The sequence below is a fragment of the Myotis myotis genome, unplaced genomic scaffold (genome assembly GCF_014108235.1).
Source record: "Myotis myotis isolate mMyoMyo1 unplaced genomic scaffold, mMyoMyo1.p scaffold_m19_p_10, whole genome shotgun sequence".
Classification (NCBI taxonomy): domain Eukaryota; kingdom Metazoa; phylum Chordata; class Mammalia; order Chiroptera; family Vespertilionidae; genus Myotis; species Myotis myotis.
In genome coordinates, this window is record NW_023416314.1 from 48,296,936 (window position 1) to 48,309,301 (window position 12,366).

Below are 12,366 nucleotides of genomic sequence, written 5' to 3' on the forward strand. Positions count from 1 at the left end.
AAGCTTGGTTGCCTCATATTTTAAAGCTAAAATGTTTTTAAAGAATGGAAAGATTTAAACACACACACACACACACACACACACACACACACACACACACACACACACACAACAGCTTGCCTTGTTGCACTAATGATTAAAAGACATAAGACACAACAAAGGACCAGCTCTTCAGCTTCTCCTGGCTGTACTTTCCTTCATTCCTTTCTTTGGTTAGAAGTGTGCCGGGCTAACTCTGCCGGCCAATGTAGACAAGGAGTTATGAGTTTGTAAGACTCGACATCCTATGCTCCATCTTGTGCTTGCCCATCGATCCAAGCCTTACTTACTTGTTTAGAGTGCCACCCAAGCTGAGCCCAAGTGATGCCATCCCTTTCCCTGATCGTGCCTCTTCTGTCTACAGGGTCAAAAGAAGGCCAAAGAGTCCAAACCCAATTTTGAACTTGCAGACAGGATGGCCTCCTGCATGCGGTTTCCTTAGCCTATTGATGAAGCCTTGGTGAGTTTTTCTCTCCAACATTAAAACCCCAATTAGTCACACATGAGAATCCTCCCTGCAAGCAGTGTCAGGAAGGGGACAGGGAGGAGGAATTTGGGGCTGCAATGATTTTGTGGTTCAACAAGCCCAGACACTCAATAGTGCTAGGACCTACTACACCATTTCTACTAGATGGTGAAGGACTGAATGCTTTCTCCCTGTGATTGGGAAGAAGGCAAGGCGTCCACTTTCACCATCCTTTTGAAAAGAAAAGAAAACACTTGTTGAGGTATAATTGACATACAAAAAGCTGTACATATTTAACGTATACAACTTGATCAGTTTGGAGATAAGTATACACCCATGAAACCATCACCACAATCTTTGCCATCAACATATCCATCACTTTCAAAAGTTTCCCACTGGCCTCTTTATTTGTGTGATAAGAATACTTAACTTGAGATCTACTTCCTCAGCAAATGTTTAAGCATACATAATGCTGTTAACTATAGGCACTTTGCCATACTATTCACCTTGTATATCTACAACTTTGTACCCTTTGACTAATACCTCCCTATCTCTCCCTCCCCTCTGTTTCTGGCAACTGCCATTCCATTCTGTGTGCCTGTGAATTTGACTACTTTAAATTCCTCCTATACGTGCTATCACCTAGTGTTTGTCCTGTGTCTAGCTTATTTCACTTAGCGTAATGTCCTCCAGGTTCCTTCACATTTTTGCAAACATCAGGATGTCCTTCCTTTTAAAGGCTAAATGATATTCCATTGTATGTATAAACCACATTTTCTTTACCCATTTATCCACTGATGGACATTTAGATTTGCACCCATGTCTGGCCTATTGTGAATAAATCTGCAGTGAACATGGGACTACAGAAAACTCTCTGAGATCCTGATTGCAATTTCACTTCTGTATACCCAAAGGTGGGATTGCTGGATTACATAGAACTCTCTAATTTTTTAAAATATATTTTTATTTATTTCAGAGAGGAAGGGACGGGGAGAGAGATATAGAAACATCAATGATGAGAGAGAATCATTGATCAGCTACCTGCACACCCCTTACTAGGGATCAAGCCTGAAACCCGGGCATGTGCCCTGACTGGGAATAGAACTGTGACCTCCTGGTTCATAGGTTGACACTCAACCACTGAGACACACTAGCTGGGCAGTATTTCTAATTTTTTGAGGAACTTTCATGCTGTTTTGCAAAGTAGCTGTCCTAATTTATATTCCTACCAACAATATGCAATGGTTTCCTTTTCTCCATATCCCTGAAACACTTATATTTTGGGGTGTTTTTTTCATAATAGCCATCCTAACAGGGATAGGGTGATATCACATTGCAATTTTGATTTGCATTTTATGGTTAGTGATGTTGAGCACCTTTTCATTTACCTGTTGGCCATCTGTATGTCTTCTCTGGACAATTGTTTATTCCGTTTTCCCCCATTTTTAAGTCAGCTTATTTCTTTTTCTGCTATTGAGTTTTAGAAGTTCCTTATATATTTTGGATATTAACCCCTTGTCAGATATATGGATTGCAAATATTCTCTCCCATTCCATAGCATGCCTTTTCATTTTGCTGACTGTTTCCTTTGCTCTGCAGAAACTTCCTAGTTTGATGTAATCCCATTTGTCTATTTTTGTTTTGATTACCTGTGCTTTTGATGTCATGAACAAGAAATCATTGCTAAAACCAATGTCATGAAGCTTTTTGCCTACATTCCCTTCTAGTTTTACAGTTTGAGGTCTTACACTTAAGTCTTTATTCCATTTTGAGTTGATTTTTGTGCATGATGTAAGATAAGGGTCTAATTTCATTCTTTTGCTTGCGGATATCTAGTTTTCCCAAGACCATTTATTGAAGAGACTATCCTTTCCCTAATGTGTATTCTTGGCATCTTTGTTGAATTTCAGTTGACTTGTATACACATGGGTTTATTTCTGTGCTATCCATTCTGCTTTATTGGTCTATATGTTTACGCTAGTATCATACTATATTGATGACTATATTTTTATATTTTGAAATCAGAAAGTGTGATACTTCCAGCTTTGTTGTTCTTACTTAAAATTATTTTAGCTATTCGGGCTCTTTCATGGTTCCATAGTAAATTTAGAATTTTTTTATATTTCTGTAAAAAAATTCCATTAGATAGGGATTACACTGAATCTGTAGATCATTTTGGGTAGTATAGCTATTTTAACAATATTCTTCCCACCCATAAACAATAAACAGAGGGTGTTTTCCATCTATCTGTGTCCTCTTTAATTTTTTTCATCAGTACTTTACAGTTTTCAGTGTACAAGTCTTTCATCTCCTTGGTTAAATTTATTCCTGAGTGTTTTATTGTCTTTCATGCTATTGTAAATTTCTTTTTTGGTTAGTTCATTGTTAGTGTATAGAAACACAACTGATTTTTTCCATTTGTTTATATATTCGAGCCTTTATTGGTCTATATAACATGCATTGCACAAAACCTGACACCAGTAATTCAGTCTTTGGTGCTATTAGAAGTCAGGTTTCCTATGACCAGAAAGGAGAAAGAACGGCAGAACTCATGAGAACTCCTGTCACAGAGATGAAGCAGGTTCCAACTCATCAACCTGGCCCAGGTAAGAAGACAGGGAGCACATCCACAAAGGCTATCTGCCCTCCGCCTGGAATGCAGCAGGATGGTGTTTATTTATTTTTCTTGGTTCCTGCAGCCCTTGCCAACACACATGAGTCTCCATCTCCTGTTCCTAAAACTAGTCAGGCAACTGGTGTCAATTCCCCCTGTACCTGCAGCACGTATCCTTCCATGGGTGTCTCTATCTCCTGTGCCTGCACCTAATACCAGGCCTCCAATGTCTCACTCCATATGTCTGCATCCTATTCCATCCCTATTCCACCCCATGCTTCAGCCTTACCAGTTCAGGAATGTCTATGTTCTGTGTGCCTCCAGTCCATCTGGACAACCAGTGCTTTCACTTACGGTTCCTCTAGCTAGCCCCTGTCTGAACTCCTGTTTCCTTACCCTGTGCCTGCAGCCCATGTGTACCTCAAGTGTCTCCACCTCCTATGCCTCACTTGGTTGTGGTTCACCTACAGTGGTTCCTTCCAGGCTTTGCCCATTGTTAATAACTCTGCCTTATGTGTGTTCTTAGTGGTTTTAACATTTTCACAACAGAGGGCACAATTGCTGCGCCACATGGTGACACTATGCTTAGCTTCACAAGAATCTTCCAATAAGTTCCCCGCTCTAATTTTTACAGCTTTGCATCTTATATTTAAGGCAATGAATGATTTTGAGGTCATTTGTGTCCCAGGTGCAAAGTTTGTATCTTTGTTCATTTAATTCCTTGTGATTGTCCATTTGTACTCTCATCATTTGTTGATGATAACTAAAGACTAAAAAGACTATCTTTTCTGTGTTGATGTGTCTTTATTCTTCTGACCAAGATCAAGTTGACTGTATTTGCACAGTTCTATTCATGGACTCTATTTTGTTTCATTTATCTATGTGTCTATTCATTTTAAAATAACATGCTCTTTTGATAATTGTAGCATTATAATAAATCTTGAAACTGGGAAAGTGTGAATTCATCGACTTGTTCTTCATCAGTTTTGTCTAGACTACTCAGTGTTTAAAATGAGTTTGCCGATATCTACAAAATAGCTTGCTGAGATTTCTATTGGGATTCACTGACTCTAAATCAATTTAAAAAGAAGTGACATCTTAATAATATTGTGCCTTTGATAATGAACAAGGAATATATCTCAACTTATTTATTTTTCTTTCATTGCTTTCAATAGTGTTTCATTTTTTTTAATTATTCAATTTGTTTAAACTAAAAAAAAAAAAAAAGTTCCGCCAAGTCAGTGTGGCTCAGTGGTTGAGCATGGACCCATGAACTAGGAGGTCACATTTCGATTCCCAGTCAGGGTACATGCCTGACCTTTGGCTCAATCTCTAGTAGGGGGCATGCAGGAGGCAGCCAATCAATGATTCTCTTTCGTCATTGATGTTTCTACCTCTCTCTCCCTCTCCTTTCCTCTCTCTGAAATCAATAAAAACTTTTTTTAAAAAAAGTTCACCCATTTCTCCCACCTCCCACCTTCACCACCTCCTCTTGCAACCACCAATCTGTTCTCTGTATCTATAAGCTTTATTTTTAGATTACACATATAAGAGATATCATACAACATTTGTCTTTCTCTATCAAACTTATTTCACTTAGCATAATGCCCTTGAGATCTATTCATGTTATCGCAAATGGCAAGATTTCCTTCTTTTTTTATAGATGAATATTTCTATGTGTCTCTTCATGTTAAAATAACATGCCCTTCTGATAACTGTAGCATTATAATAACCCTTGAAACTGGGGAGTGTGATTTCTTTATCCATTCATTTATCAATAGGCAATTAGAGTGTTTCCATGTCTTGGCTATTGCAAATGATTCCACAATGAACATGAGGTGCATATATCTTTTCAAATTAGTGTTTTTGTGTTCTTCAGATAAGTACCCAGAAGTGGAATTGCTGGATCATAGAGTTGTTCTATGTTTTAAGGAACTTCCATACTGTTTCTGATACTGGCTGCACCAATTTACATTCCCACCAACAGTTCCTTTTTTTCCACATCCTCATCAACACTTATCTCCTCTTTTTTATAATAGCCATTGTAACAGGTATGAAGTAATGTTTCACTGTGGTTTTGATTTGCATTTCCCTCATGATTAATTATACTGAGTATACTTTCATGTACCCGTTGGCCATTTTTATGTCTTCTTTGGAAAGATGTCTATTCAGATCTTCTGCCCATTTATTAATGGAATTGTTGGGGGGGGTGTTTGGGGTTTTGGGGTTTGTTTGTTTGTTTTGCTATTAAGTTGTATGAGTTCTTTGTGTATTTGGGATATTATCCCCTTATCAGATATGTGATTTGCAGTTATTTTCTTCCATTTCTCCTTTTTATTTTGTTGATGGTTTCCCTTACTGTGCAGAAGCTTTTTAACTTGATGTAATCACACTTGTCTATTGTTGCTTTTGCTGTCAGATTTTTTAAAAAAATCATCACCAAGATCTATGTCAAGGGCTTACCACCTAAGTTTTCCTCTAGGAATTTTATAGTCTCAGGTCTCACATTCAAGTCTTTAATTCATTTTTAGTTAAATATTGTGCAAGGTGTAAGATGGTGGTCCAGTTCCATTCTTTTGCATGTGGGTGCTCAACTTTCCCAGCACCATTTATTGAAGAGCCTGTACTTTCCACATTGTATTGGCTTGGCTCCTTTGTCATGAATTAATTGACCAGAGATGTGGGGCTTATTTCTGGGCTCTCTACTCTGTCCCATTGATCTATGTGTCTGTTTCTTTGGCAATACTATACTGTTTTAATTACTATAGCTTTGTAATATAGTTTTAAATTAGGAAGCCTGATTTAAAGGAGCCTGTTTTGTTGTTGTTGTTGTTTTTGAAGATAGCTTTGGCTATCTAAGGTATTTTGTGGTTCTATACAAATTTTAGTATGGTTTGTTTTATTTCTGTGAAAAATGTCGCTGAAATTTTTTTTTATTAATCCTCACCTGAGCGTACTTTTTCCATTCATTTTTTTTAAAGAAAAAGAGTGGAAAGGAGGGGGGGGGGCAGAGAGAAACATCAACATGAGGGAGACACATTGATTGGTTGCTTCCCACCTGTGCCCGGACTGAGGCCAGGGATCGAGCTTGCAACCGAGTGCATGTCCTTGACTGGAATCGAACCTGTGACCTTTCAGTCTGCATACTGATGCTCTAACCACTGAGAAAAACCAGCCGGGGATATCATTGAAATTTTGATAGATATTGCATTGGATCTATATATTGCTTTGGGTAGCATGACCATTTTAATAATATTAATTCTTCTAATCCATGAGCATGAAATATCTTTCCACTTATTTCTGTCTTTTTCAATTTCTTTTATTAATGTACTGTAGTGTACAATAGACAGGTCTCTCACTTCCTTAGGTAAATTTATTCCTAGTTATTTTATAACTTTTGATACAATTGTAAATGAGATTGTTTTCTTGATTTCTCTTTCTGATAGTTTGTTATTAGTGTAAAGACTCTGAAGATTCATTGTTCTCTGTTTTGTAACATCCCCCCTCCCCAGTTTTATTGAGAAATAGTTGACATACATCACTGTATAAGTTTAAGGTGTACAGTATGATGGCTTAATTTACATGTACTGTGAAATGATTACTACAATAGGTTTAGTTAAAATCCATCATATCATATAGAAACAATGGAAAGAAAAAATTTCCTCTTATATCAAGAACCCTTAGGGTCTACTGTCTTAACTTTGTGGAATACCATACAGCAATGTTAAACATACTGTTAACTGTTAACTAGTAATGTAATATACAGTCACAATACTGTACATTACATTATTAGTACTTATTTATCTTATAATTGGAAGCTTTGCCTTTAACCACCTTCCTTCAATTACCCCTGCCCCAGCCTCCACCTCTAGTAACCACAACTTTGGCAAGGAACACAGTCCACCATTCATTCTGGCCAGAGATTCTGGGAGGGCTAGGTGCCAGTGTCCACCACAGATGGGTCCGTTACCAGAGGCGGAGGACTGGCTACTGAGATCTGTGCATGCTGGTTGTTAAGAGTCCCACCCCTTTTCTTTTTTTTCTTATTCCTCCCATGTTCTGGGTGAGGTATGAAAGAGTTGGGCCTCTTGGGTAACATCCCAAAGGTCTGAGGAAGTTGAACATTCACTTTGCTCTCTCTCCCCACCAAGGGAGAACTCAGGTATTGAGGGCATTTCTCTTAATGCTGCACTGTGCTAACTTGGAGGAAGAGTGACATGACTAGTAATACTTATATGAGATAAAATAGACTTTAAAACAAAGGCTATAATAGGAGACAAAGAAGGACATTTCATATACAATAGCCAACATATAGATGCAAACTAAATGTCCATCAACAGACAACTGGATAAAGAAGAAGTGGTGCATATATACAATGGTTTATTACTTAGCCATGAAACAGAATGAAATCTTACCATTTGCAACAACAAGGATGGACTTAGAGGGTATTATGCTAAGTGAAGTAAGTCAGACAGAGAAGATAAATATTTCACGTATATGTGAAATCTAATAAACAAAATAAATGAACAATCAAAAATCAATTTTATTTCTATGTAGTAAAAATGAAAACATTAAAAATGAAATTAAAAATAAAATACCATTTGTAATCATTAATAGGTAATATAAAATATGCTGTTATAAAACATGTATAATGTTTGTGTGCTGAAGACTACAAAACTCTGAAAAAGAGATATAAATAAATGGAAATACTGTGCTCACATATTTAAAAATTGAACACAGTAAAAAGGTCAATTCTCATACAAAATAATATTTAGGTTTAATGAATTCCTATCAAAATCTCAGCAAGGTTTTTGAGGACATGGACAAGTTCATTCTAAAATGTGTATGGAAGGACAAAGCATTAGAATGACTAAAACAATTTGAAAAAGATGAATAAAGGGGAAGAAGCCACTCTACCCAATTGTAATATTTATTATGTAGTGACAGTAATCAAGACTATGTAGTATTGGTAAAGGAAAAGACACATAGATCAAGGGAACAGAATAAAAACTGAGAAACAGACCCACAGAAATTTACCCAATTGTTTTCAAAACAAAGGTAAAAAAACAACTCAATGGAGAAAGGATAGTCTTTCCAACAAACCATGCTGTAGCATTTGATATTGTTTTTCTTTTAATTAGCCATTCTTTTGGGTGGACCTTGGCATATAATTGTAGTTTTAACTGGCATTTACTTGAAGAACATCTTTTCACATGTTCGTTGGTGATTTACCCGGACAGCCATAGGTAAAACAAACAAACAAAAAGCAAAACCACTTCCACTTAAACCTCATACAGAAAACAACTCTGAATGGATTGCAAATTGAAAAGCAGAATGTAAAACGATAAAACTTTTAGAATAAACCATATGAAGAAATCTTTAGAACCTATCTTTTTCTAAAAGTATTTTAAGTTTTACATATGAGTGAACAACTGGAAGAATATAACTGGGACAATACTACAAAATGGCCATCACCTCCCTTCTGTGCTCCAACTTTCATGAGACAGTGTCCTCTGTAGCCCACTCTAACTAGAAATATACTAGAAAGGGAATGCTGGGAAATTATATTTCAGCCTGGATTTTGATGTGTTAACTCACCTAGCCTGAAATTTAAATATGGAAAAATGTATGTTGACACCATACAATACCTCATCATACCACACACCATACCAAAATAATCTATCTGAATGCATTATGTATCTAAATGTAAAGGACAGAGCAAAACTTCTCCTAGAAGAGACCACAGAGAAATATCTTTATGACCTTGAGGTTGCCATATATTTCTTAAACAGGCACAAAAATTACTACTCACCAAGAAAAAGATTGATAGGAGAGAAACTAAGATGGCGGCATAGATAAACACCGGGAAATTGCTGCTTCCCACAACAATCGATAAATGCATCAAAAACACAAGGTGGACACCATCCAGAACTACAGGAGGGCTGGCTGAGTGTAAATTCTACAACTAGAAGGAAAGAAAAGCACACTGCGAGCGGGAGGAGCTGCGGAGGTGGAGTGCAGAGGTACGGGGGCTCGCGCGCGGAAAGGGTCTGGCACCTGAGGACGCGGCTGTCTTTTTGAATCCGGAGGGAGACACAAGCTCCCGACGGCTCTGAAATCCGGTTCCGGGAAGTCTCTGGGGACCCAGGACTCATACGGGGAGATACTGGACTGTCTGGCAGCGGGTGAGCTTGAGAGCGGCTTTCCCTCAGAGGTGCTTGCAGCCATTGCCGGGACACTGGGACTCCTGACTCCTTAGGGCGGGGCTGAGGCTCCGCCATAGCTGCTTTCTCCGCCCTTTGATTTCTTGAGACCCCGCCCCGCCCAGGCTGCGGCAGAGGCTTTTGCATATGAATGCCCCGGCCATTTGCAACCTGTAATTACCTAACCGCAGCAGCCGGGCCAGATAGACCCAGAGCTTCCAAGAGAAGGCCCAAGGCCCCACAGCGGCTTGCATTGCTACACAGCTGAGCATCATCAGGGCACTTCCAAAGTCCAAAAAAAAGGAAGGGGAATCTGCAGTTCTCTTCGTAGTTCCTGCTGGGTAGCCTCAGGCAGAGGCTAAATTAGCACCTCCTTAGATCCAAGAGCCACTGTACCCAGTGGTCAGAGGGGAACCATCCAGATCACAACTCCTCAGATCCATAAGGGACACACTCAGGGTGCAGTCTCAGTGAGCACCAAAGCCCCACTGAAGCAAGTCTTGCCCCAGAAGGGTGTCTCCAGCACAGAAGTTCTCCCACTGCAGACACAGCTGATTCTCGCTGCCAATTGGCCTGGAGGTCAATTCCTCCCAGTGATCCTACAACAACCAAGGCATAGCTACAACAAGACTGTGCACAGAGCCCACGAGGGGGTGCACCAAGAGTGTCCACCTCAGGTAACTGGGGAGGCTGAGCCACTGGGCCCTACAGGACACCTAGCACACAAAGCCACTCTATCAACACAGGGAAGCAGCCAAAATGCGGAGACAAAGAAACAGGTCACAAATGGCAGAAATGGAGGAAAGCAAACGACTGGATATAGAGTTCAAGGCCACGTTTATAAGGTTTTTCAAGAATTTTATGGAAACCGCCGATAAATTTAATGAGTCCCTCAATAAGTATAGTGAGACCATGGAGGACATGAAAAAGGACCAACTAGAAATTAAGCATACACTGACTGAAATAAAGAATAATCTACGGAGATCCAACAGCAGACAAGAGGATCCCAAAAATCAAGTCAAAGATTTGAAATACAAAGAAACAAAAAATACCCAACTGAAAAAGAAAAAAGAAAAGAGATTCCAAAAATATGAAGATAGTGTAAGGAGCCTCTGGGACAACTTCAAGCGTACCAACATCAGAATTATAGGGGTACCAGAAGAAGAGAGAGGGCAAGATATTGAAAACCTATTTGAAGAAATAAAGACAGAAAACTTCCCCCACCTGGTGAAAGAAATAGACTTCCAAGTCCAGGAAGCGCAGAGAACCCCAAACAAAAGGAATCCAAAGAGGACCACACCAAGACACATCATCATTAAAATGCCAAGAGCAAAAGACAAAGAGAGAATCTTAAAAGCAGCAAGAGAAAGACAGTCAGTTACCTACAAGGGAGTACCCATACGACTGGCAGCTGATTTCTCAACAGAAACCATGCAGGCCAGAAGAGAGTGGCAAGAAATATTCAAAGTGATGAATAGCATGAACCTGCAACCAAGATTACTTTATCCAGCAAAGCTATCATTCAGAATAGAAGGTCAGAGAAAGAGCTTCACGGATAAGAAAAAGCTAAAGGAGTTCATCACCACCAAACCAGCATTATATGAAATGCTGAAAGGTATTCTTTAAGAAGAGGAAGAAGAAAAAGGAACTCTTACCATTTGCCACAGCATGGATGGAACTGGAGAGCAGATAAATACCACATGATCTCACTCATTTGTGGAATATAATGAACAACATAAACTGATGAACAAGGACTGATCCAGAGACGGAGAGGCATTGATTGGACTGTCGGGCTTTGGAGGGAGGGGAGGGGAGGGTGGGGGTAAGGGGGAAAGATCAACCAAAGGACTTACATGCAGGCATATAGGCCTAACCAATGGACACGGACAACGGGGGGCGGGGGGGGGGGGGTAGAGGGTAACGTGGGGACAAGGACACATATGTAATATCTTAATCAATAAAAATAAAAAAAAACAAAAAAAAAGAAAGAAAGGGTGGTGATAGCAGATGGCAGGTAGTATCTTCAACATCCTTGTTCAGTAAAATAAAATTTGGAAAATATAAAAAAAGAAAAAAAAAGAAAGAAAAAGATTGATAAATCAACTACACTAAAATTTCAAAATTCTAGTTATGAAAAGACAAGACATACACAGGAGCATTACAGATATAAAAGCAAGCCTCAGGCTGGTAAAATATATTTGCAATATGGATATATAACCTACAAAGAACTGTAGCAAGAATATACAGAGAATGTGTTTTAAAAAAATAAGAAAAAGGCAGATAGCCAAACAGAAAAAGGATTTTTAAATCACCAATGAACACATGAAAAGATGTTCTCCAAGTAAATGCCAGTTAAAACTACAATTATATACCAAGGTCCACCCAACAGAATGGCTGAAATTTAAAAGAAAAACACTATCAATTGTTGTCAAGGACATGGGCAACTAGAACTTTCAAATCTTGCTGCAGGAAATTCAAATTTGTACAACCGCTGTAGAAAACTGGCAATGTCTACAAAAGTTAACTATATTCATAACCCATGATTTAGCAATTTCATCAAATGGTAGAGACACCTAAATGCCCATCAATAATAGAATGGATCATGAAATTGCAGTATATCATACAACAGAATATAACAATGAAAATGAGTGAACTCTTGCTCTATGCAACATCATCATCAAATCTCACAACGTGAAACTGAATAAAAGAAGCAAGGCATAGTGGATAGTGGGTAATTCTATTCATACAGTTATATAGCTCAAAACACTTGAAAATCTATGATGTTAAATTCAAAGTTATATGTTTATCTTGAAGAAGAAGAGTGGGGATAATGACTGGAAGGTGGCATTGGATGTCTTTAGAGGTGTTGCTAACATTTTTTTTAACTTGGTTAGTGGTTACATGAGTGTGTTTCCTTGGTGAAAATTCACTAAACTCATTTAAAGTTATGTGCTTTCCTGTATGGATGTTACCTTTCAACCAAAAATTGTATTAAAAAGCTAAATTTGAATTGGTGATGGTCAGCAAATACTAGACACAAAAGG